The sequence below is a fragment of the Lissotriton helveticus genome, chromosome 5_1, assembly GCF_964261635.1.
Source record: "Lissotriton helveticus chromosome 5_1, aLisHel1.1, whole genome shotgun sequence".
Taxonomy (NCBI): Eukaryota; Metazoa; Chordata; class Amphibia; order Caudata; family Salamandridae; genus Lissotriton; species Lissotriton helveticus.
This window is the reverse complement of record NC_136065.1, coordinates 453,137,829-453,164,911: the sequence shown is the minus strand read 5'-3', so window position 1 is coordinate 453,164,911 and position 27,083 is coordinate 453,137,829.

The following is a 27,083-nucleotide window of genomic DNA, read 5'->3' as shown; positions in this document are numbered from 1 at the left end:
TTGACGTAGTGCCAAATAAACTACGTGCATTGCAGTACAACACGTGCTTTGTCTCTATACTTACTCAAAAGTAGTTGTGTGTGATCTCTGCCCGTCTCTGTCTTCCGTCTGTGGGTGTTGGTACTCCTACTGTGTTGGCTGCTGGTAGTGCCTGCTCATCGTAATGGTCTTCATAGTCCTCCAATTCCACCTCTGTGCCCTTCTTAGTTGCGAGGTTGTGCAATATTGCACAGGTTGCAATGATCTTACAGCATGTTACTGGTGAGTACTGCCGTGCCCCCCCCCACTTTTGTGGAGGCAGTGGAACCGGCTCTTCAGGAGCCCAAAGGTGCGCTCCACGATGTTCCGGGTGGATTTATGTGCCACATTGTATCGTCTCTGGCTGGGGGTTGTGGGGTTGAGGTAGGGTGTCAGGACAAAGGAACGGATTGCATATGCACTATCCCCTAATGTGAAAGGAGAAAAACATTACTCACAGGCACACATTGATATACGTCTCTGCATCATCTATCAAGGGAGTGTCACACAGTAATTTACCTAGCAGGTATCCTTTCCCAAATTCATCCGCTGTCAGGCGGGTGTAGATCCCACTGTTTTGGAAGATGTTGGAGTCGTGGGTGCTTCCTGGGTACCTGGCCACTATATCTGTGATCATGTACTTGGCATCACAGATTACTTGTACATTAATTGTGTGTGATGACTTCCTTTTCCTGTATATATGCTCAGTGGCAGCTGGGGGGCATATTGGGATGTGGGTGCCATCAATGCAGCCAATCACGTATGGGAAATTTGCCATGAGGTAAAAATCAGTCTTGGTCCTGAGCAAGTCCGTATCAGTGTCTGGGAAGTGGATGTAATGCTCCATTCTTTGCATTATGGCATCCAGGAACTTTCTGAAAAAACGGGACAGGCAGCTCCGGGACACCCAACCTACCACAGCAACAATACTCTGGTAACTCCCAGATGCAAGCAGGTGTATGCTACAGAGCACCTGCACATGGGGTGGGATGGCGTGGGCCCTTGGTTTTGGGTGCTCCAGGTGTGGGTGCAGGTCCCTGATCAGGTCCATGATGGTTTGGGGGTGCAGTTTGCCCTCTATTTACAAGGGTGGCGTAAATAGGAGGCAGCGCCCCCGCAAAAAAAATGGTCTTAACATGGCAAAACAAGGAGGAATGCTTTCTTTCTCCTCGTATTTACTGTTTCTATTTCCATTTAAGATCGTTTATGTGCGGTTAGGGACACATTCCTGCACATAAACAATCCTCCCCCCCCCAACGCAAGAGTGCCTGCATTGGCACTTGTCAGCTGAAATTAGAGCTGAAATTAGAGCCAGCACAGGGGGAAACGCGGATCTGCACTGTATTGTTGTAAATACGTTGCAGCCCTGTGTTTCAGAAGTGGCGGAGTGCGGTGTTAAGCCAAGAATTCTAACGCCCTGCTCCGTCACTTCTTTGTAAATATTCCCCTGAATTCCATGTGCACCACTCCACTGTTATCACCCTTGCACACAACAGTCACCACATTGCCATTCTCCTCTACTTTGATTTATTCACAGCCATCAAGACCATGTACCAGCCACTTTTCTTGCTGCTCTAGCCTCTCTGGGCTCGATAGCTCTGCATTTGACTGATTCTCCTCGCTAGCTAATCTGTTTCTCTGTATAGGGTTGCCCTTTCTTTACCCTCATTATCTTAATGGTTCCGTTGGCTTAGTCTGATTACGGAAACAGTAATTTCTATATAGATAAACACCATCTTGTCATGTTTAAATATATACCTTGAAAGTTCAAAACATCCAAGCGCACCATTAGCACATAACTAACATACTAATGGCGTGATCGACCAACAAAATCATGTATTTACTTGCCTATATGTTGGAGTAAATTTACAATTAATTTTGAACTCTCAAAAAACTCCAAGAGTACTCCAGGGATCTGCAGCAGTCACAGAATTCTAGGAGTATTATCAAGCATAATTATTTATGAACGAGTACATTTAGCAAATATACACTTATGTGAGAGTAAATTCATAGAAAAGGAGCATTTGCATTTTTTTTTCCTCCATAGGGAGACTGCTTCCCCTCGTAGTGAAACAGTTTAACTACAACCCCCCCCCCAAATGTTTTGGTGCAATCCCACCCCATTCCAGCCCTTACATAAGTCTAAATCTGACATTGACATGAGCAAATCTCCAGCCATATCCATGGTATAAATGTGCCATACAAAACTCGAATATTTGTTGGTGTTCATCTTTTCTGGTCCTCAAACTCTACTTCAAAAACCCTTAAGAAGCTATATCATATAAAATCACACCAGGGTAGTTTAAAGTTACCCTTTAGTTAGTACATTTAGGGGTGTAATTACGCATTTTATAAATATCAAGCATTAATTAACACTTATTGTCCCCCGGTATTTTATTGCTGTTAGAATTCTTCCAAGGCAGTATCTTGTCTTACACCTTTTTCCAGGCTTTGATTCAACAGTTGTTTTAGTATGCCCTATAACCGTGGGTCATAATTAAGCTCATCATCCCCCCATTTCAGTGAGTTCAACTGGGACACATTGGCCAACAGTAAGTTACTTTCTACACTCCAAGTTCATCGTGTCTAATGCCCAACCCTAAGGTAGTGCTAATGTATCATTTTACCATTAACAGTCCTGACATGCTTGATAGCCTTTTAATTCCTTGACGAGGTTGAAAAGGCATTGACTTAAACACAGTCAGACTCCCTGTGAGAAAGTGGATTATTAGTTGAAGCGGGTCGTAGTTCTCTTCAAGCAATAAGGGGACTATTCCATACTAAGTCCAGTTAGCTTTCAGTCATTTAAGCCTGAGCTCAACCCCTGATAGCTGTAGCACAGAACAGACAGACCTAACTTAGATGAAACAAGTGTAAGGCTTTATCAGGCCTAATTAGTAAATAGGTAGTACTCACTGCATAATAAAAATGCCCCCCCAATTTTTAGATGTTTCTAGCGCCAACAAGCACAATGCGCCAACCATGAGTTTCTTGTCACGCTAGATCGGGTCAAAGTCAAAGGTTTAGGCTGACTGCGATGGCGCTCGGGTCGAATGCAGAGACTGGGTTTGAGCCAGTGGTAACATTACCTTCTGACTGAGGGCCTGATTATGAGCATAAATGGCATTTTATTTTTGATAAACAGACTATTTAATTTTGCACAGGAGGTACAACATGACACACAATTATTACTATAAAATTGTTACAGCAGTTAACCACGGTACAGGCCACAAGGTTGCATAATATCATGGATCAAAGGCAACACATCAACACAGTACCAAACGTGGGACCAAGGCAAATTGTTCCAGCCACTTCTCCCATAATCGACAATGCTTCAAGGGGAATCCCCAGACCTCAAAGACTGTAGGAAAGTATGATCTGCTTTCATGGTCACCCCCACTTTTTGCTGGGGTCAGTATGGTTTTGTAAATAATCTGGCTGGGATCCTGTTAATCAGGACCCCAGTCACTGTGATACCTCCCTAAATTTGACATGGTAAGTACTTTGGTATCTCCACAATTGGTTACTGCTGCACCCTTGTAAGTCCCTAGTAAATGGTACTAAGGTAACCAGGTCATAGGTACACCAGGGGTCTCCCATGGACCCATGGGCTGCAGCATGTATTATCCCACCCATGAGAGACCACTCAAACTGTGACTACAGGACTGCCATTGCAGCCTGTGCAAGCTGATGCTAGCACCACTTACGACAGAGTTTTCTTATGTCTGAGGTCACTACACTTAAATCCTATAAGCCACCCCTAAGGCAGGCCATTCCAATCTGAAGGCAGGGTGCTGGGCTATAAGTGTGAGGGTGCCCTGCATGAGCAGGACACCCCCTACAATCCCCCGGAGACAATTCTCCAGTCTTTGTAAGCACAGCCAGCCATTTTGATACATATATTGGCCGTTCATCATTACGCGATGGCTAACTATATATTGGCTGACATCACTTCCTTTGGATTTGCCTCCAAACAATCCCACAGTGCACTGTTCTACCAAACTCCAACATGGCAGAATATTTCTTTCCCTGTTCAGAGCACTGGGCATACCCCTGAGGTGTGTCTAGGGAACTGTGAAACTCTCTCTGAAAACCAGTTCTGGAACAGGTTTCGCCCACTGAGATGGATGCCACTCTGGCTACTGGTACAATGGCAGGGGCAGGCCTAGGTGTGAGCAACATCTGCCTGGACAGCGGATGCTCCTTTAAAGCTTGTACAGTTTGTAGGCACATCCCCCAGGCTATCTTGTCAAGAGAAGGTCACACCTCCTGCAAGCCAAGGCCCTTTTCTCCCTTTCCTGGGAGTCATTCACACCTCCAAGCAGACTGACAGGCGACGTTTGGGGATTAACTCTGAAAAGGCTACAAGAGGCTTTAGGCAGGAAAGTGTCATTTTGAAAATAGTGATTTAAAATCCGACTTTGATATCAAATGTGATATTAAATGCAGATTAATTTGAGTTCTTGCACCATGGCTATATATTCCCAAACTGAAGTTATGCTTCATAAGGTGGTATAATGTAACCCAGTGCTTTCTTGTGGCAGAGCCAGCATTGCCACAGTGATAACTGACTTTTCACTGCCAGGACATGTAAAACACAAATACACCTGTCCTACTTTTTAAATACCATGCACGGTGCCCTATGGGCACTTAGGGCCTACATAAGGAGTGGCTTATAGGTATTAGAAAGGTTTAGGCTGGGCAAAAGGTCTATTTTGCAGGTCGAATTTGAAGTTTTAAAACTGCCAAGTTAGGGTACCATGGCAGATCTAGAGTCATGTTTTCACTTGTCACTTTATTGATGGAACCATATGTGAAGTAGTTCCCTAGTGACATTTGAATTACAGGCCATGGGTATTTATTTATTTATTTTTGTAGTTTTATATAGCGCTGGCTGGACCAGAGGGTATCAGAGCGCTTCACAACATATACAATAATATGGAGGTAGGCGATACAAGTACTTGGTAGAACAAGCTTCACAACATATACAATAATGTGCAGATAGGCATATGTCCATGTTAGTGTCTCTCTCTCTCTGTGGATTTGTGCATTTCGACGCAGTGTGTGGCAGATAAATCAAACAAAACTTAACTCCCCGTCTTCCCCCACCCACACCAACCCCCAAATCAGGTTGTGACATCACCCTCCCAAATCCCAGACACTGTACCTAACGGTCCACAGTTGTGAACCCGTAGGACTCATCCCATGGAGGTACATGAGGTCGCCGGTATTACTACCCTGCACTCATGGCAGGGTGGACGATCTAATATCATACCCCCAAGGACGGCCATCCCATCACCCCCATCATAAACACTCGGTTTCAATCCAATATATCAGGTAAACATGATATAAATATCAACAGGAGCTTTACATGGTTCAAGGTGCTCGAGTACCGCAAATGTTCAAAAGTGTATAGCATTAGGGTGGAACACATGCAATACTTATCTTATCATACTGCGATCTGGTCTAGGAGTGCCAATCATTATCGCTCAAATTATTGTCCGTCTGGGAGGCATTGTTCTTCTCCTGCTGCTTTTGCTCTTTTGCCAGCTGTTTCGCATAAGACATGGTGGATTTCGCATCTGTAAAAAAGGTCGGCTTGCCAGGACTTTGAACCCACAATTTCGCAGGATATATCAGAGCATACTTAGTCCGGATTTGTTGAAAGATGATCTTCACAAGGAGAAATTCCCTGCGAGCCGCCTGAACCTGCTGTGTGTAATCAGGGTACAATGCGATGTTGTTGCCACACAACGTACCTTATACTAGGGGCTTACAGGGCAACTCCCAATGTGGAGCACAGAACGAAGATTAAGCATGACACCTATGTGCAGGAGGGCCATTGTACCCTAAGAAGGATGCACTGTGCTTGAGACAAGTCTTGAGGTCGAAGTGGGGTCTTTTTCGAAACTGCACACTTGATTTATAAGTTACTGCTCAGGGGGGATGTTTGTTGGACCTGTATTTCCTCAAACCTCCCCTTTTTTGTTAGTTTTAATTTTTCAGCTCTGTGTTATGCTTAAAGCACTGGTTGGACAGTGATTTAACACTTGCTCTATATATTTCATTAAGTTCGGAGTTTCTAACCCCACATCACCTCTATCAGTAACCCTTGACTTTGTTACCTGGTATTTGAATTGCTTAAGTAGTACACTTGGCACCTGCTTTTTGACTCAATAGTAAGGTAAAGCCTCAGGACACCAGCTGTTAAAGGTTAACTTTGCTATGATTGGATCCTAGTAACACCCAATCGCCTGGGGCTTCAGAAAAAGGTCTCACACTAAAGAAAGGCTTTCAACATAATGATAGTGATATGATGCAATTCTTTCCATATAATCAAATTTACAAGGATAATCATTCAAAATCAGCTGATAACATCTACTTTTCCCAAGAGCACACCAGTCAGAGAAGCTGACCAGATCCTGACTCATACCACTTAATACGAACCAGGATCACCACTAACTTCTTATCATACATGTTCTAGATGGCCCATTCGGATGCATTCTGGCACCATTCACAGCTTGTATCAATGGGAGCTTAACACTGATATCATTCATAACTAGAGGTGTGTAAACATTTTGAAACTGGCCTTTACCAACCATGTCAATTTCCTCTGGGGAAAAACAGGTTCACTCAATTAAAAAAGTTGATGAAGTTAGCAAACTTTTACAAAATATCAGGTGAAAAACTAGAGTAAACACTAGGATGTGTATGGGAAAACAAACTCGATCAATATGACCATACATCTCTAGAAACAATAAAATCTCACAATCAGGAGAATGTCTGAGAAAAAACCTAAACTGTGAAATTGTAAGCTTTGTCACCTTCACTGTCAAACCTATAATTTTGCATTTTGCTAATATACAACCTCATGCTAAATGTGGCATTGGATCAAGGTATTTTGTAATTCTAAATAAATTAATGCTGAATTCAGAGCCAGGCTCTTTATTCGGAAAGTATTCTATCAAATAAAACAAAATGCGCCTATCGCCATAAGAGATATTTCATTTTGAATTATGACTCTGAAAGGGAGTGAGCCCTGACACGTTATAGCATCTTGATGACACCATACATGATTAAGTAGATATGGGGCTAAGTTGATGGCAGGTTAAATGATTGTGACTGACCAATACTCAGTGGGTCTATCTGTTAAGGCTAAAAGCATTTATTTGGATTAAACTGCAAAATACTTAATGTCTGCTACTAACTTGCTAAAGGGAAAAGAAAGAGAAAGAGCTACTTCAGTCTAACCCTCTGGAAACATTATTATAACAGTACTGGAAACCCATAACCATAATTAGTGATTTTTCCTCAACGAGCCTTAGTAGAAATAAGGGGCGGCTCCTCCATGTGGGTGGAGGAGCGCCACCCCACTGCTTTCTCGCAGTGCGAGAAGCAGGAACATAAAATTGTATTATGAATACCTTTTTATGTTTCTGCTTCTCGCACTGAGAGAAAGCAGAAGGGTTTGGTTGGGGGCGGGCGGATGGGCGGTCCTGCTCCAGGGCAGGGGAGTAGTGGCTTTGCCCACTGTTGTGGGCGCTGACTTTTGGTCCTCCCCAGGGCCAACAAACTAGTCATACGCACTCTCCCCTTTTGTCCATGTGTGCTGCATGCACCCCACATGGAGAAAATGGCCTCCCCATTGATGCCTGTGCGGTCGGCGTCCCAGCCAATCACAGCGCTGCCTTTTCAGCGTCGTGATTGGCTTAGGGGAGGGGAGAGAGGCTGCCTGCTTCCTGTGAAGTAAGTTAACATTTTTTAAAATGTATTTAAAATGACCCCCCCGCCCCACGACTCCCTCCCTGCCTGAAACACCCGCGAGTCATGCTGGTCACGACTGGTAGAAATGGATATATAAGTACAGTGAGGTTGCTGTTTGCTGCCATTTCTTCCGAGGTCCATAGCAGGCCAACTGGATTTTATGCGACAGGGGAGGACCAAATTATGCGGCATTGTTGGTTAAAGTATGCAGCAAGAAAAGGCAAATTATCCAGCATAGTGCAGCACATTTCGAAGCAGTATTACTTTGTTATTTTGACATTTTTATACATATTAACACTATGGGCAAAGATTTCACATCATTAAAATCAATTTAACACCTAAACCCTGAAATCAGCAACTGAAATGTGACCCGACTCTCCTAGATAAAAGGCCTGTCACTGCACAACATGTGTGGTAGCACATTTACTAACTTTTGCTCCGTTTGAGAGAAAATCATTTTTTGTGAAAAAATCTGCACATTATTCAGAAGATGATGGATTACGTGTCAAATCCATAATAATGCGGAAAGCGCTGCGGTTACAGAATTGCAGAACTCCAGTGGTCCTGCCATAGTGTAACCTCGAACCAATCATTTATATGCATCTGCATTGTGACTACTGTCCCTTGAAGAAACATTGGGGCATATAAGCAAGGGCAATATCGTCGCTTTAGCAGGACTTTTTCCCGCTAAAGCTGCGATATTTTTATCGTCCTATTAGTAAGCTATAGCTAACAGCAGTTAGCGACAGCTTTTAGGCGATAGCTACAGGTTTGGGGCCCGCTTTGCATGTCAGCGATATTTATCGCTAATGACATGCAAAGTGGGCGTACCCAAACTGTTAGCGACTGAAAACAGTCGCTAACACAGCTATAGCCTATTAGCAAGGCAAACGAAGTGATAAAAAGAATCTCTATAAACGCCTGCTAAAAAGTTGACTTACCTGTATAGTCAAGGGGGGTGGATTATCACATTAAGCCCCCATTGGCGTTAATGCGAGAATATCGTTGGATTTCCAGCGATATTCTCGCATTTCGCCGCTATCGCTGGATATTTTAGCACAATGGAGAAAAATGTTGCTGATACCATGTTTTCTCCGCTAAAATATCCAGCGATAGCCAGCGATAAAAAAGTCGCTAACCACGTTTAGCGATAAATATCGCTATTTCTTGCTAATAGGCCACACTATTTGAAATGCCACAAAACCAGTATCCCATTGTGAATACGATATTGGGGAGTGCACACAGAGGTGCCATTGAATCACCCTGTGCACCTCCTGATTTCTGCAATTTGCATAAGAAGACATTATGCGAATGTCCAACACTTTACAGTGGATCAAACTGTGCATTTCCTTGCAATTCTGAAGGGGGGAGTTACGCCCCTTGGCGACCTCCTTTCCCTTGAAGCTGACAAAGGTTTGCAATGCTTGCTTTATAAATCATATAGTCATTAAGATTCACAATTCATTTTTGTGCATTGCACATTGTAACGTTGCATTTATAAAGTCAGTTTCACAGGTTTTGCACATGCAAACTCTTTGGTGCCTTATGACCATGCTGTTCTGACTCAAGTACCCTTGCATCAGCACACACGCCTTGTAAAATCATGAACACGTAGACCACTGAAGCATTTCCTTTTCCAGCTTCTATGTGGAATGGGCTCACTCCGGAAGCCACAGCACATCCAGCAAGAATCTAGCAGAGGGCTCCCGCCATGTTGTAAACTCATAAAGTGAAGGCTGAGGGTTAGAAATTAGCAGTCTGAAGTAGGACTCTACTGCCACACATAAGGCTGATGGAAAGCTACCAGGAGAGGAAGGGGTCAGAGCTGCGAGAGGAACTCATTTTGTGAAATATTTCGTAAAGACATTGATGGAATTATCATGTTGCCAAAAAATCGAAGCTTTTGATAAGATTCAAATTTCAAACTGGATTTCCCGAATGGACACTATGAGATTCTTTATGATGGGATGAGGCACATACAAATGTCTCATCTACCTTGCCCTGAAGAAGTCCCTGTGTTTGCGGGACGAAACGCGTAGGCTGTGGTTGTTACTTCACAAGAAATAAGAAAATAAAGAACACGTCCTTAAAAAAGAGACCTTTGAATCTGTGATGTATTGACTTGTGTAATTGTTATAATGTCGTTACTTCTTCCGAAGTCTGGCAGGAACTTAGGAGCTTACATGACCTTTTTGTGACTCATTTTGAAAGTAAACATATATGTTTTAAGTGTGCTTCTTCCACCAAAATCTCTCAAGGCTGATGGAATGTCTGCCTGGAATGATTTCTATATATTCAAAGAGGTCCTACTGTGGAGTTGTCGCAGCCTGGGAGACCAACTTTTGTCCATATCAGTGCAAATAACTCAACATAGTTCTCCAAGGATTGTTTCCAAATGTTCTAAAGTTCTGATCATTTTCTCTGAAAGGCTGCACTTTCTTTGTGGGCATCTAGCAACAGGCTGGGGGCATACAGGCCATGGGTTTTCAAAAGGAGTGTATTGCCGTATTGGACTCCTCTGGAATCAGCAGACTTCCACATTAATCAGGTACCACAGATTTCTAGGTACACGAGGCTCCATCTGAGAGTCCTCAGCTATCCTCTGATTTACCAGCAGACAGAGCACCTCACTTAGTCCATATATATATGCTGGGGTGTTGGCACCTAGAATCCTTGTAGTCAAGTCCAGCCAAATCGGGACACTCACGATTCATTTTTGCTTAGTTTGGGAAACAGGAAATCCAGGTATTGCTAAAGCATGGATGACGTCTAGCCAGTATTGAAAGAGAAAAATGGGCAGATTTATTTGGAAGTTGCCAAACTCAGTGCATTGACCAAAGCTGCTGTGCTACATTGTGCTATGGAGAAAAAACTGTTCTGAGCCACATCTGCAAAGTTGTGATGCTGGTGCTGACATCCTTAGCGCTAAGTCTCCAGCAGGCTGCCTATTGCCATGCACACTTTGCACCGGTGCAAATGTGTGCATGTGTGTGTAACATGTAACTTGTTTGTTTCATGGAGGGTACCTTTTCAGTAGAAGCAAAACTATGATAAGATAGTTCAAAACTTTTCAGACATTGTATGTGTGCTGTACAGTGAAGTGCATATGCATAGTTTGAAAAGTTTGGATGAATGAAAACACGGGAGGCAGCACGTGAAGACCTATGTTTCAAGTTTCAAGTTTACTTTATTTGCATAGTTTGTTAAAACCATTGCAACACAGAAATATTTCATTACAGACCAATTTTTGAATATAAAAACTCCTTAATTATAAAAGGATAAAAGTTCTATTAAAAAAGCTGTACAATAACATTTCAAATTTTAGAAGTCATTAATTCAGGCACGTTATTACCAGAAGTGCATGTCACATTTGTTTACACGACGGTAATTCTTAGATATGATACTTTGTTTTTAAATGCACGGTACGACGCGGGCTATTACCACGCGTACCGTTACAACGCGTGTTTCACAACGCAACTACACGACGGTAATTCTTAGATATGATACTTTGTTTTTAAATGCACAGGTGAATTTAAAAGTTAGGTTTCAGCGGATGTATGACGGTACGACGCGGGCTATTACCACGCGTACCGTTACAACGCGTGTTTTACAACGCAAGTCGTTACCACGACTTGCGCTGTAGTGTGCGGACTTAGGAATAGTTTAATTTACTATTCCAACACCAGTCCCCGTGGATAGTAGGGAAGGTGTTGGAATAGTAAATTAACTATTCCTTGTCCTTGAGCGCCCTCCAGCGCAAGTCGTGGTTACGACTTGCGTTGTAAGAGACGCGTCATAATGGTAGCGCGGGGTAACATCCGCGTCGTAAAGGATGTTCCCCAGTTTCAGCCAATATTTTGATTTCCGTCAATTTCTTTTGGCATGCTGTCAGAAATGTTACCAAAGCGCAGTTTAGTTGGGGGTCACTTGGATTAAGGCAAGCCAGGACAGCCTGTCTCCTAGTTCGAATTCCACGCTGATTAAATTTTACTTTTAATATTTGTAGCCGTTCTTGTGAGAGTTGTTTGCAGGAGCATAATAAATGCAGCAGATCTTCCGATGCTAACCCGCATAGGCGGCACCTAGGGTCCGCCTTCTCCTTCAGCCAGGGTGGAGAATGCTGAGTGCCAGGTAACAAGCCAAGTCTAAGCTTCATGAAGCTGATTTTTGTGTGCTTGGCATAACCCGTGTTAAAGTACTACTGGGCTGCTTGCTCACAGTATGTATTCAGGGTCATCCAACCATGAAACCTTTCAGCGAGTGAGGCTTTGTCCTCCAGCCACGATAGGTATTTGACTGATTTCGAAACTAGTTTCTTTAAGTACGCCGGAGCTGGTGGGAGTTTCCCACAGTTGGTTCAGTCCCAATTTGTGTAGTCCTTCTTTGAGGTATCTTGCTGCAGGTGAGGTAGTGTATCTACTTATCTCTTTCCATAACTGTGCATTTAGTGACCCGTAAGTGGCTTTTCGTATTTTATCCCACGTTATGATGTATGCCCCATGTCTCGCAAGAGATTGCTTCTGAATGCCAAACTCAAGCCTTATTTGTGAGGGGGAGGTGTATTTGGGTAGCCTGAATATAATCCTAAACATGCTTGTAACTGTGGAGTCCAGTAATTTAGCATCTCTTCCTTTCTGGGCTTCGCTTCCATAAGTTATTGTTGGCAATAACTTTGCACAAATCACCTCAACTATGGGCAGAATCGACGGACTGGTTAGTTAAGAGTTCAAAGATTTTAGGGAGATTGCCAATGCGATTCCTTTGTGCCTAATGCTGTTTCTCTGTGCAAGGAATTGGCCTCCTTTATCGATCTTTACGCCCAGGTATTTGTATTCCATGGTGCTCTCTATTCGGGTGTTGCCCCAGAACCATACTGAGGGGTTTTCCCTTTTTTTGCTCACGGTGATGGTTTTAGTTTTATCAAGATTTATCGTTAGACCGTTTTCTTGTGAGTAGTCTTGTGTGGCATTTATAAGATGTTGGAGGCCTACTCTCGTTTTACTGATCAAGACTATGTCGTCTGTGTATAAGAGACATGGGACTAAGATGTCTCCCTGTTTAGGAGCGTGCGAGTTACAGGCGTTTAATATCGGCATGAGGTCAGCTATGAACAGATTAAAAAGTGTAGGGGCCAGAACGCAGCCTTGTTGAAGCCCTTTGTCCGTTGGAATGCGCCGCGACAAGTGTGTTCCGTCGCCCAGCTTAGTCTGGACCCAGGTGTTAGTGTTCAGGTTTATCAGTAGATTTAGAAGGGTTTGGGGGAGCCCCCAGTTATGTAGTTTGGACCACAGTCTGTTTCATTTTACATGATCGAATGCTGCTTTATAATCAATAAAGCACAAATGCAGGGAGCTCCTAGTCATTTCCGCCTTGTCAAAAAGCATTGCCATCGTTATTATATTTGTGGTCATCCCCACATTCTTTGAGACACCGGTCTGATTCAAGGGGATGATGGATTTTTCTTCTGCCCAGGCCTGGAGCTCTTCCAGGAGCATTCCCGCAAAGAATGTTGCCTTGTTGTCCAGTAGTGCAACTAGCCGATAGTTCTGAGGCTCTGACCTGTCCCCTGACTTGTGAATTGGTGCAATAATGGATCCCCTCCATGACTCTGGTAAAATGTTTGTCATCCTGATTTCCGAAAACAGTGGTTCTAATGCTTCAGCCCGGAATGTTGACTCTTGCTTATAGAGCACAGGCGGTATACCATTTGGGCCTGGGGCCACTTCCCTCCTTCCCTTGCCTATTTGCCTTTTTATGGTCATGGTTCGATTAGTTGGTGAGTCAACAGTTAAGATGTCATTTTTGATTTTAGGTTGTGTGATCTGGTAGATTCCTGCATGTGCAGCACTGATGTTGGAACCTTCGGAAGCGCCCGAGGGGTTTTCCCCATTTGTTCTAGACTCTGTGGCTTCATGAAAGTGAGACCCAAGATATTTTGTCCAGACTGCCTCCGAAATGTTGGCGGTAGTTCCCTTGTTGTTAGGATGAACAAATGTATTTATGGTTCTCTAAAAACTTGCGCTGTTGTTTTGCTTAATGTCAGCGTGTAGTTTGGCCCACATGGCGTTCTCTTTGTCTCTTTTTGCATCTTTTTTTGTTATTTCAACAGAGCATTTTGCTTTCGCAATGAATTTAATAGTGTTGTATCATGAGGATTCCGCCGTAGCTGTCTCAATGTACGATAGATAACTCTCTTGGTGCGCTTGATTTCTTTCAGCGCAAACTGCGATATCCAATTCTCACCTCCGACTCTTTGTTGGATTTTTGGCTTGATGTTCGGTGTGTAGGCTGCCATGGTATCAGTGAAGCTTTCCCATTTTTGAACCTCGTATGGACCGGCTCTCAGTTTGAAGTGATCCTTAGCAATTCCCACCATTCTGCAGTGTGTGGCAGGCCCAAATTTGATTCTCTTAAGATTAACAGTATAATCTGCTCCTTGAGCAGTCCGACAGTGCTCGAACATTTGGACTGTTGTTCTAAGCTCGATTTCTTGTGGCCGATGATCACTGTCCCCTTTGTCCCCTAAACGAAATAGGGTAATTTGGTGGAACAACTCAAGGGAGACAAAAGTGTAGTCTAGTATAGTATTTATTCTGGATGAACAGTATGTTGCTAGAGGAGGGTTATCTCCTCTTGATCTACCATTTAGTGCTCTTAAATATAAATTTTCCAGTTCCTCCAAGGCCAACTGCCCCACCTTTGTTTGCTTGCTTGGGAGTAGCTCCCCTTGCGTTGGAATGTTCCAGATTGTGTTTTGTATAAACATTTCGGCTTCCATGGAGGACCCCATTAAAATCAGATCTAAATCACCCGTAAGAATGAGCTCCGCTGATGGTCCTTCTCTAATATAAGTTTCTACCAGCTTGCACGTTTCTTTTATTAATTTTTCTTTTCGCTTTGGTTGGATATAAACGTTGATTATTATGATGTTAAGATCCGTGGCTCGTGTTATGCCTGGAGAGTATAAGTTTACAGCAAGAGCTGCGGATGAAGAAGAATCTAGGGGCATATTATCAAGGGGGTTTATCTCCGCTTTTTTGGCTTTAAAAGCCAAGAAAGCGGAGATAAATTTATCTCCCTATTACCTAGCTGTCACTAACACCAGTTAGCGACAGCTAGTAGGAGATAGCGACCATCTTGGGCCCCGCTTTGCATGTCAGTGAAATGTGTCACTAATGACATGCAAAGTGGGCGTGCCAAGATGTTAGCGACTGGAAACAGTCGCTAACATCGCTATCTCCTATTACCAACTTTTGGAGATATTCGCGCTAAGCGCGAATATCTCCAAAAGCTAACACCTGCCCCATAGCAGTTCTTAGCCATGTTATCCAATGGTAGGTGGATAACATGGCTAAGAGCATTAGCTCGGTAATGCATGAATATCGTTGACTTTTCAGCGATATTCATGCATTTCGGCCGATTTTTATCGCTTAGGAGATAAACCTTGATAATAGCAAGGTTCCTAAGCGGTAAAAATCGCCGCAGTACGGCGATAAAAATATTGCCGCTAAGCCAACATAGCGATAATTATCGCTAGTTGTTGGTAATATGCCCCCTAGATCTCAGACAGTAAGATTAATTCCACATGCAACATATATGGCCAGACCCCCCTGAAGATGGCCGTATTTTGCCTCAGCTAATGCACTTGTGTGGAAGCGCAGAAATCCTTGCAAGTGTGGGGCTCAGCCAAGTCTCTTGTAGAGCCAGGATGTAGTCAATGAAGTCCGCATCCAACAGTTTGCTTGCCAGGCCGTTTACGTTCCAAGAACATATCCGTAGAGAACCCTTTGTATCTGTTTTTATTTTGTCCCGCTAAGTTGTCAATCTTTTTTCCTTTTGTTTATTATTCTTGACATCCATCTTACGTCGATGTCCCATTTCGGTGTTGTTGTGGGATCTTGATGATTGTCACATTCTACCAAGAAGACTTCTCCATTTGTTTTGCTTTGCCCCCTGGCTCCTTTCAGTACCGAGGTGACGGACCTGCCATCGGGTACCGGATTTTCAGCTGTGTATTTTGGCCTGAGCAGGTTGGGATATCCTAGCTTAGTGTGTGGGGTAATTGTTATCCCCCAACTCTTGAAAGTATCCCTTTCTCTGTATATTCTTTGTGCGATGGTAGATGAACCCCATCAAGCACACGTTGTTTTTCCAGACGCGGAGTCCTTACATTTAATAAATTCGATCGAGACTAAGTCAGTTGACGTAATTTCAGACAGGGATGGTATGTGGGATAGTAAGCGAAGGATGTTGCCGCGATTCAAAGTGTCAAACCTGCCCTTAGAGATGTATTCTGGTGTGAACAGCAGTGCTGTTGTTTCCTGCCGGTTTATGCCGTTGGAGACTGTTTCTTGCATATTTGTTTGTGCGGCAGCATAATTCTGGTGTTCATCTATTTTTCTGTGAGTACCGACTACTCCTGTCAATTGGTTGTAATTTCCGGCTTCCATCAGTTGACTCACTGGCTCTCTCTGATGTTGTTCCATGCTGAAGTGGTTGTGCTCTGAGAATGCCTCAAGATGCTGTCCCTGACGGTAGTCTGTGTTTTTAGAGATGGAATTTGGTATGTCTGTCATGACCTTGCTTCGGGATTGGCATGTGCCGATATTCTCTGTTTCCGTATGGGCCGTGGCCTGGTTGAGATTAAGGTCCATATTTGTAATTGCTGAGTCTATGTATATTGTACCTTGATTGCCTGGGTTTACTTTGCTTCCCGCAGAGGCATAACCGTTAATATTCGTATTTTGCACAATTCCCAGTGGCATGCCCGCCTGGTTATGGGCTTGCAGCTGACTTATATTTGTATTTTCTGTTTTGGTATTTTTGCTGCTTTTTATAAAGCTGTTCCTTTCCAAGGATGGCTGTGCGAGTACGGTCTCCGTGGCCTCTCTTGGTTGCTCGGTCACTCTGGCTTCTGTGGTCCTAAATGTAAGGTTAAGACTTAATGCCTCCCTTATAATGGGGCCATTAGTTTTGGTTGTCTCTGGTATTAGTGGATTTTCTTGTTCAAGCTCACTCACGGTGATGTTTTCCCGAATAGGCGCATTAATCCATTTTTTTCTTCAGATTTGTTTTTGGTTCCGACCTTTGCGTTTTTGTGCTCGTCTTTGTTTTGCGTTCAGTTTGCTTTCTCCTTTCACCTCTTCTGAAGTCTCTGTCACTTTATTTTCAATCTCTGTTTTCTGACCAGGTGTTTTGTTACCTTCAGTTTGTGGTTGTTTACTCGTAGTGAGATCATTCTCACCGTTTGCGAGTACTGGTTGGTGAGTTATCGTGTCTGTGTAATTTCTGGTTAAGGGCTTTTCCACTCTTGGCTCAGAGCAATAGTTGGATGCACATATTTTTTCTTGTACGCACAGATCGTTTAGCATTGTTGGAAGAGTGGCTAGTTTATCTACGGTTGGGCTGCAACCGCAGTTTTGACTGTTTGCTAAGGCATAATCCTGAATATTCTGTAGAGAGGTGTTCAGTGTTCCTAGCTTACTGTCGATTGCGACCACGAACACTGCCAAGGTGTTCATTAAAGTCAATTGGGTGTCCATTTTGTCGGACTGATATGGCAGGGCTTCTACTAGGAGTTGCACTGAAGACCTATGTAATATTCTACCTTAAGCACACCACCTTGATGCAAAGTAGTCAAAATCACTATTTTGGGTTACTTTTAGATAACTTTCCATCAGAAAATAAGTTGTGCACTGGAAAGTAAATAAGAAATCAACACTTTGTGCTGGTTTGTTCCACTTTTGGTGACTGAACTGGCACAAACTGTTGATAAGTCTGCCCCTAAATATATCTTTATTATGGTTCATTTCCTATCGCAAAGTGCAATAACCATGTTTTACCTAAATAAATCCACTTGTACTGCAAAATGATCTCAGCAAAATCTTATTTTCTTACAGCTACTTAAAAAGCTACAGGCTACTTCTTATGAATTTCATAATTGCAAAGCCCTTTGTTTGGAAGCAAGAGTTGATCTTTGCTCTTGCCTCCTCCCCATCTCAGAGCAGATATCTGGGATGATGCAAAAGAGAGGGATTGATGTCCATGGTTGATATGGAGCCTAAGATGCTGCTCTAGTCCTTGTATATCAATGAATTTGCCTTTCGGTAATTGCAGTCCAAAAGATCATTCTGGGAGAGCTAAGGTAAATAATTCCATTGAGGCTTTCCCAGTATGGTCCATTAACCTACCTACATTCAAATCAAATCCAAACATAGAAATGTCTATTACAAGAAGTGTGGTTTATACCGTTCAATTTTCACAAAGTTAGTTGCTACTGCCATAGAAATGTTAAGACCAAATAATATTAATTGACACTATTTCTAATAAACTAGATTCTCTATGCCTTTCTGGGATCCCATATGATGAGAATGCCCTCAGGGGCATCCATGATCCTCTGGGAAACAGTCAGATGCAGTTGGACCCCATCTGGCATCCGGGGTTGCCGTACGGCACGATATTGGGTGCAGGATCTTCAGGACAGCCACTCAAAAAAAAGCCTAACGCTCCAACCTAGTTAAGTTCACCGGTGTCCACTTCTGGCCAACGTGGTCACTGTAGCGCAGCTGTGTGAGTCTAGTCTTTCCAGCACAATGCACTTCATATGGCTGCGATCATGGTGGCCTTCTCCAGGCATACAGAGGTAGTCAGAGTGTTCCTGCACATGGGCAGTGACCCATCAGTGTGCAGCCGCTCTCCGCATACCTCGCTCAGGGATTCCTCTCTGAGGGGCTCCTCACTGGACATTCGCTGCCTCGAATGCTCTCTTCTTCCTCACAGGGAAGACTGGTCTTGGCAAGCAGACAAGCGATGGTGTTCCAGGCTCCAAGGCAGGTGGTCTTGGTTTCCCTGGCTGATGCTCCCTCACCCATCAGGGAGACTAACAGGCCTTGGCCTTTAGTTCTGTACACAGGCAACTGCTTGCAGAGCTTCACCTCCTCGTACAGCCAGTCTGGCTGCTTAGCAGATTACACATTTTTGGGACTCAACCTCCCCTTCTTATTGTTGTTTTTCAGACACAAAAAGTAATTTAAGGTCTGGGTCTTTGAAGTTTTATGTTGGGGTCCTGCTTCTTCTGAAGTGGGCATGTCTCCTTTTCATCTTCCTCCGTGAAAGAGGTGTGTCACAGCAGGCATGACTTCAAAGTTGATTGTTCACAGCATAATTAATGGGAGTGACTAGAGTTTACTCCACCCAGCCACAGTGATATTTGCATCAAAAGGTTAATCCCAGACCCCCAGTCCCACTATTGATGAATCCTGTATCAGCTCCATGTCCTTTCCTGAGATGTCTTCAAGCCCCTTCATTGTGATCTATCATGGAATCAAAAAGCTGTCTTTTGAAATGTAAAGGGAATGCTTTCCTTGCCTGTAGTGTCTTTTGAGATGTAAAGGGAATGCTTTCCTTGCCTGTAGTGTCTTTTGAGATGTAAAGGGAATACTTTCCTTGCCTGAAGTGTGCACCCAAACAACTCACAGGAATGCAGCAATACACAAATTTGTCTGAGGGGGATTCCTCTTCCTCCTCATGTCTTCGCAAGGAAGGCCTGTGCTTCCCAAAATGGGAATTAGGGTCCTCCATATAATACAGGCACACTCAGTGTGCACTCACAGCACACTTACTGTCCAGCAGTAATATCTCTCTGCATCATACCCTCGCATGTACACATGATTCCAGCACGCACACTGAGTCTGCATGCACAGTTAAGTACTGAAGCTTTTCTACTTTTAACCAGGGTGTGCAGTTTTAAAACACATGCACAGACAGCACACCCGCTCACTATGTGTGCACTGCACAACTCTTCGCCCTTCATATAGTATTCTTCATGCAAGCACACGTATACCCAGCACATGTGGTCCCTGCACACGCACTGACTAGCACTACATATCTCATGTAATGTATTCTTCTCAGACATGCATACAACCAGCATATATACTAACTATGCATGTAGTGTACAGCACTCCTCCCTCCTTGTACTGTACACTACCCAGGCACAATGCACCTAACACAGAGTCACTACTTTTGCGCTGCACAGCACTCCACATCTACCTGATGTAGGTCATGGGTGAGTTAAGCACACAGCAGCATAACTTTAAAAAAAGAGCCGGTGGGCCTCACTCCAGTGGCACAGGGTATAAAGGTCCTGTTCACTACTACCATGGCTGGTCTTTGGTTAAATCATGCCCCAGGCACCACCACTTTTGGCACCCCAGTCTAATCCACCCTCCCGAAGCCCCCCAACACCACCAGTACACTTCTGGAAAGGGGCAATAATGCTACTGACTTTCTCTTCCCCCTTATCTTCCTTGTTGCTGCTGCTGATTTTTAGTGTGGGGGCTTTCGTGCTTACAGGTCAGGTCCTGGCTGATTACCTCAGCAGTGACTGGCCAGTGAATACAAATTCCTCCCTGCCCCTTCACCTGAAACACCTATTCATTTGGCAAATTGGAAGTAAGAGGGGGCGTGGATGAGGAGAGGAGAGGGGGAGAGCGGGAATTCAAGGGAGACTAACGAAGATCATGGCACACACGCAAGATCCGTGTTCACCTATGACAACAAATCAGCATTAGGGATCTGGGCAACAGTACATTTGGGCACTCAGGGCATGGGTACGTCTATTACTATGCAGAAGACGTTTCCATCCCAACAACTCAAATATGATCTTAAAATATACTTTGGAAATTCAACCTTTTTTTCTCTAAACATCGGCATGTGAATTCTGAAAATGCACACATTTTTATCTCGAATGAACACGTTTCAAATTTGGTACACATTTAATAACCCCTTCGGCACTGATGACGAGATCAGCTCGTCATCAGTTGCGCCGCTCGCACGCTGATGACGAGCTGAGCTCGTCATGTAACGCGGCTTTTTGAAAAAAGCCGCGTAGTGCGCAAATCGCCGCAGTGCGCATGCGGTTAATTCAACCAAGCAAAAGCTTCTAACTAATTTATTAGACTTTTTTTTTTATTTCAAGTCATTTTTATTGAGTAGAAAACCAAAAATAAATACAATACAATAAGTCTTCCGTTACCGAAATGCTTCGATTCAGCTATTGATTAACACTTACAAAAATGCAAATAATAGATAAATCAACTCTTGCTTGCATCATCAACATATAGATACATACATAACACTCAAGTATGGAGGTAGCGGCTTAGGCTCCAGTGGATGACAAACTCGTGCTCTCATATGTCATAGGGCAGAGAAACAAAATTACCATATAGTGCATCAAGGTGGTTCATAGTGAAATGAAGATGCATCCAGCGATTTCCACAGCTTTCTATTAGATGGACTCCATGTAGATGCTTGTAATGCCGGATTATTAGCACCTCTCAAAAATGACAACCATTCTTGCCAGATTTTGAAATTCACCTCAGTAGCACTTTTCCATTTGCACAGAACTACCTTACACGCCAATGTTAGCATTAAGTCTAAGAGCTGACGATCTTGATCAGTTGATACCCGTGGTTCAAGTGCTCCCAAAATAACATATACAAAATCCTGTACAGGCCTTATATTGAATACATGAGAAATACAGTCAAATATTTTCCCCCAGTATACTCCTAGAGAAGGACAATTGAATAACATGTGAGGAAGATCACCGGAACCTGATTGGCAGTTCCAGCATGTAGGAGAGTCCCTTAATTTGCATTTGAAAAGTTTATCCGGAGTCCAGAATGCCCTATTTAGAAGCATATATTTTGTCTGGAAAAGGATAGGTGACACTTTGTGAGCAAGGGCGGTCTTATGGATTGCTTCCCAGTCAAAATCTATTCCTGTTAAATTCGGTTCAGCCTCCCATTTCTTTTCCACCTTTTTGTGAGCCACCTTGGGCAACGGCAACAACAATTTATACACCTTAGAGACAAAGTGACCCGTAGAGGTAAGACGTGGGAGATGGGTAATTAACCATGGCGTATAGGGAGAGAAATTACGAGCGGTTAGTGCTGCCTTGATTTTCAAGAAGTCATAAAAATCCATCATAGTAAGATCATACTTCTGTTGCAAGATCGAGAACGGGATTGGGTCTTTATCATCATACAGATCTCCTGCCAAGTTAATGCCCTTCTTAGACCATGAGTCCAAAAAGAGTTTACTGCCGTTATGCTTGAGATAGGGATTCTTCCACAGGGACATAAAGGATGATTTAGTGAATGTTAGTTTCGTATTATGTGCTTGGTCGAGTCTAAGCAGAGCTCGTCTAGTATTTAGGATTATATATTTGGAGTGTGGTAAGTGTGACAGGTCCATGGTGAGTAAGGTTTCAAGAGGAGCGTGGTCAACCAGTGATTTTTCGATATCAATCCATAGTGGCATGTATACCAGGGATTCCGACATCCACAGCGCACCCTGTTTACAAAGGAAGGATGTCTGATAGTTTCTGAACGAGGGCAGACCCAATCCGCCTTTATCTTTTCCTAATTGCAGGTTCTTTAGTGAAACCCTGGCTTTCTTACCCCGCCACAGAAAACTACCAAACAGCTTATCCACCCTGGCAACAAAGTCGTACGAGAACGTCATAGGAAGCATGCTGGCTAGATAATTAACCAACGGAGTTGACATCATTTTGAGTGTCTCGCTCTGCCCCACCAGGATAGGAATTTCGGAGACCACCCATCTAGCAGTGTGGATATCTTTTTTATAGTCAGTTCTTCGTTTATCTTCAGGGTGGAGATCAAGTCTTTATCAAAATCTAACCCCAGATACTTAAAGCACTTAGGTTGCCATGTAAGTCCAGATTCCCCAATGATTCCTTTATCACCTAAGTTGTTTAAAAGTTTGACTTCTGTTTTGTCTTTATTAAGTTTGTACCCAGAAACCCTCGGGAATTCCTCAATATCAGACATAAGTGCAGGGATTGCTTCCTCAGCTCTCTCTGAAAGAACAAGCACATCATCCGCGTAGGCCGTTAATTTAACCGTGCAATCCCCAAAAGGAATGCCTGCGATGCGAGGGTCATTCCGTATATGATATAAGAACGGCTCTATTGCCAATAAGAACAATGAGGGAGATAGAGGACAACCCTGCCTCGTGCCTTGTTTCAAACAAAAGGCGGAGGAGAAAGAACCACCAGCCCTAACGTTTGCCGAGGGGCAACAGTATAAGGACATTACCAATCTTGTGAATGTTCCCCCTAGGTTAAATTTGTGAAGGACCGCTTCGAGGAAGGACCAGTCTACCTTATCGAATGCTTTTTCAGCATCCAGTGTTATTGCTGCAGTGGGTGTGTCTAGTAGTTTCGCCTTTTCTAAAACATGTGCTAAAATCCTAGTGTTGTCACTGGACAGCCTACCTTTAAGGAAGCCTGCTTGAGATGGATGAACTAACTGGGGAAGGATTTTCTGGAGGCGGGCGGAAAGTATCATAGCCAGGATCTTGCAATCTATATTGATCAGTGAAACAGGTCTGTAATTTTTTGGGAGCGATGGGTCTTTCCCATCTTTAGGAAGTACTGCAATAATTGCTTCTGCTAGAGTGCCTCTTACCTCACCTGAGTTATTAATTTCTTGAAATAGGTGTAGGAGTGGTTCAACTAATAGGGAGGGGAAGGTTTTGTAAAATTTAGCAGTGAAGCCATCCGGGCCTGGGGCCTTTCCTGATTTCAGACCTTTAATCGCATTTTCTATTTCGATAGCACTAATTGGGGGATTAAGACTAACCTGGTCCTCAGCAGAGAGTTGTGGAAGATCACATTCATCCAAGTAACTTTTAATCCTATCTTCCTCCACCTTCTTATTCTTTGCATAGAGGTCCTCATAAAATGCTATGAACACTTCTGTTATTTTATCTGGTTCCGAATGCGCAACCCCTGATGCGTCTTTAATCACACTAATAGAATTCTTCTGGACCTTAAACTTCAAGTATGAGGCTAGACTTTTGCCTGCTTTATTAGACTCGCAAAGCTTAAATCTCCTTCCCTTGTCAAGCCACACTCCCGCTCTCTCGCTAACTATTTTGTTGTATTCGTATTTTTTATTTGCCAAGGCATAAAGAGACAAATCATTCCTATCCTTCAAGTGCTTCCTTTCTAGATTTGCAATTTCACTCTCCAGGGACTCTAATTTCGCATTATGGTCTTTATTCATCGCTGATCTGATTTTGATACATACCCCCCTTATGGTAGTCTTCAAGGCATCCCACCTAATGAGATCAGATGTGTCTCCCTCTTTATTATCCTGCAGATATGAAGAAATCGCAGCCTGTATTGTGGACCAGTGTTTTTCATTACTTAGGATTTCATCATTCAGGCGCCAAGACGTCTGACGAGAGGAGGGTTTGACATTGGCAATGGACAGGGATATGCACGAGTGATCAGACATTACCCGCGGTTCTATGGCAGTAGACTCTATTCTAGGGACCCCATTCTGGGAAATGAGGATGTAGTCTATTCGGGAATATGAGTCATGTGGAGAGGAGTAAAAAGTATATTCTCTCCCTGTGGGATTTTGAAGCCTCCATGCATCCACCAAGTGAAAGCGTTGACATAAATTGAGGAAGGCTTTATGCGATTTATGTGGTTTGAATGGACAATGGGAGTCTCTATCCAACGTTGCATCCATCGGGAGATTGAAGTCCCCAGCCAATATATGGACAGCATTGTCCGGGATATTTTCAACATGCTTATTCAGATCATCCCCGAATTTAAGGTCACTGGTGTTAGGAGCATAGATGTTCGTGACATAAAATTCCATATTATCTCTACTTAGTTTGGCTGTGACCCACCTGCCATCGTCACTCGCTTCGGAGGACAAAAGCTCTACCTTAGATTTCTTCGCAATAAGTATCAATACACCATTCTTTTTACTCACAGCCTCTGCACCCACAATCTCACTATAAAACGTATTCCTCAAATGATAAAACTGCTTAGCTTCGTTTTGTCTCCTGCAACAAAACAATGTCACCTCTCAATCTCCGTGTGTAGTCTATGATCTTTTGTCTCTTCACAGGTTGGTTCAAACCCTTAACATTAAGAGATAGTATCTTCAGTTTGTCTACCCTACAAACTCCCATTGGAGTGCTAAGTGTATCATGCGACATCAGTAAATCGTGCTATCATAACGACACTTATAACTCCCATTTGGCACAAACAGTAGCATGATAGAGAGACAACATCTTGAGAACTTTAAGTCCACATATACGATAATAGAGCCCCCAACCTTCCCCACCCTCGAGCATTAAAACCATGAAGACTGTGCAAGCATGAAGAAACAAAAGCAAAATACATAGAACACATACCCCAATCCAGAATCCCATCAACCCCCCACCCCCCTCCCACCAACTGTACGTAGTAGGCATGGTGACTGGAGAGAGATTGCAATGTATCCTCTCCGTGCCAATACACTTCAGAAAAAATTTGCAACAAAGAAACTATTACAGCATTACCTTGGTTATGGTTAAATTAGGTAAGGAATGCAAACTAATAACCAGGAAACCAGCACATGTGTCTTGACTCAGGAACCTCTAAGAGAAAGAAATGTTAATACCAAAACTTCCATTGGCTTCAGGTCAGATTACAGAAACAACACCATAATCATCTAACACAACCCTTTGTAAATGCTATGGTATGCGAACCATCTTGTATCCAGATGCACCGAACCTGATGTTCAGTATACTAATGTATAACGACAAAACCATCAACCATATCCAGGAGATTAATAGCATTTGCAAACATCAATGAGACCATTGGTTGGAAGAAAACGTAAGCAAAACCTGGTACTTTCAGAAACATTAGACAGTGAGAAAGAGCAACACATATGAAATTGGTATGCAATATGTGATCATATTTCAGTCACTTGTAACCTGAGGCTGAGGCCGAGGCTTGATCCGATGGACTCTCTGTGTTGTTCGTCTCCATATCCAAGTCTTCAGGGCCATCTAGCATACGTTTTAGTTTCAAGGGATCTGAAAAAATGTGTGGAGAACCTTGGATAATCACCCGATATTTTGCTGAACCCACAAAGCCATACTGGAAGCCCCTTTTCTTCAAAAGCAGGCGTAGTGCCAAGAACACCTTCCTGACGTCCACCGTCTCTTTACTATAGTCCTGTGAGATGTAGACTTTAGCAGATTTCCAGAGAATATGATTGTTTTTCCGTACAAAGCTGAGGATTTGTTCCACATGTTGGTAGCGTAGTGGCTTACAGACAATAGCTCTAGGACCTTTTTGATTCTTGTTTATCCTGCCCGGCACTCTGTGGGCCCTATCAAACTCCAATGGGTGGTGAAAGGTCATATTGGTAGCTTGGGTGAACCAGGATTCTAGAAAGGCCACACAGCTCCCTTGTTGATCTTCTGAACCTTCTGGAATTCCAAAAATTCGTAGATTCCCCCTTCTATTCCTGTCTTCCAACTCAGCGAGTTTCCGTGTCGTCTGATCCGCAGCTACGCAAAGGCGTTTAATGGCGGCACACGTCTTGACCTCCACGTCTTCCAGCCTGCTAATCCTTGATTCTGCCTCCACCAGTTTTGCATTGGTGTCACGGTTGTCTTGTCTGATCGCTGCTACTTCCTCTTTAGTCGCTTTAGCTAGATCTCTTACTTCATCCAGTCTGTTTAGTATCATCTCTATTGGATCAGGGCTGTCTTTCCTCCCTTTGTTGGGTGAGTTTGGGTTTGACTGATCAGATTTAAGTCTTTTCAAGCTTTTCACAAGTTCTTTAGTATCTGCCATAGCTGCTTCTCTCGTCTACAGCCTTGATCAATTTGATTGCCTCTTATATATTTCCAAATGTTTTTTTTCGATATGTTCGTGGACACTGACCTTTCTGGCTTCCTCTTCTGGCGCACTAACAGATAAATGCACTTAAGACTTGTTATGGTGTTCGCTATATCCCGGTCGCTCATGGACCCCTATATTACCGTGTGAAAGTGCGCACCTACATATGAGGCCGGGAGCTTGCGTCGCCATATTGAAGGCCACCATGTATCTGTAAAGCCGTGCCCAAGCAGATTCACTTGATCGGTCGAACTGTTGGAATTAGTATGATCGGAGTCAATATTGTTAGCTGCTTGCCCATTTGAAGCCTCCGTGAGATATGGCAAACCACACATACATAAAGCTAGTCAGCCGCCACGCACTTAAGCCTTCAATGATACCATGCAATGCATATCACAGACCCAGAGCTTCCCAGAACCTCAATTGCCAGCGTTGAGTCCATAGACCTCATTCATCAAGGGAGACCGTGTTCTTGTAAGCCTCAGCATATGCATCCATAGCTCCACTTTGTCATTCCCTGTTTAAATCCATTTTCTAACATTTTCTCAACACAGGCCGACATTGCCAGGTTTGCACATGTGAC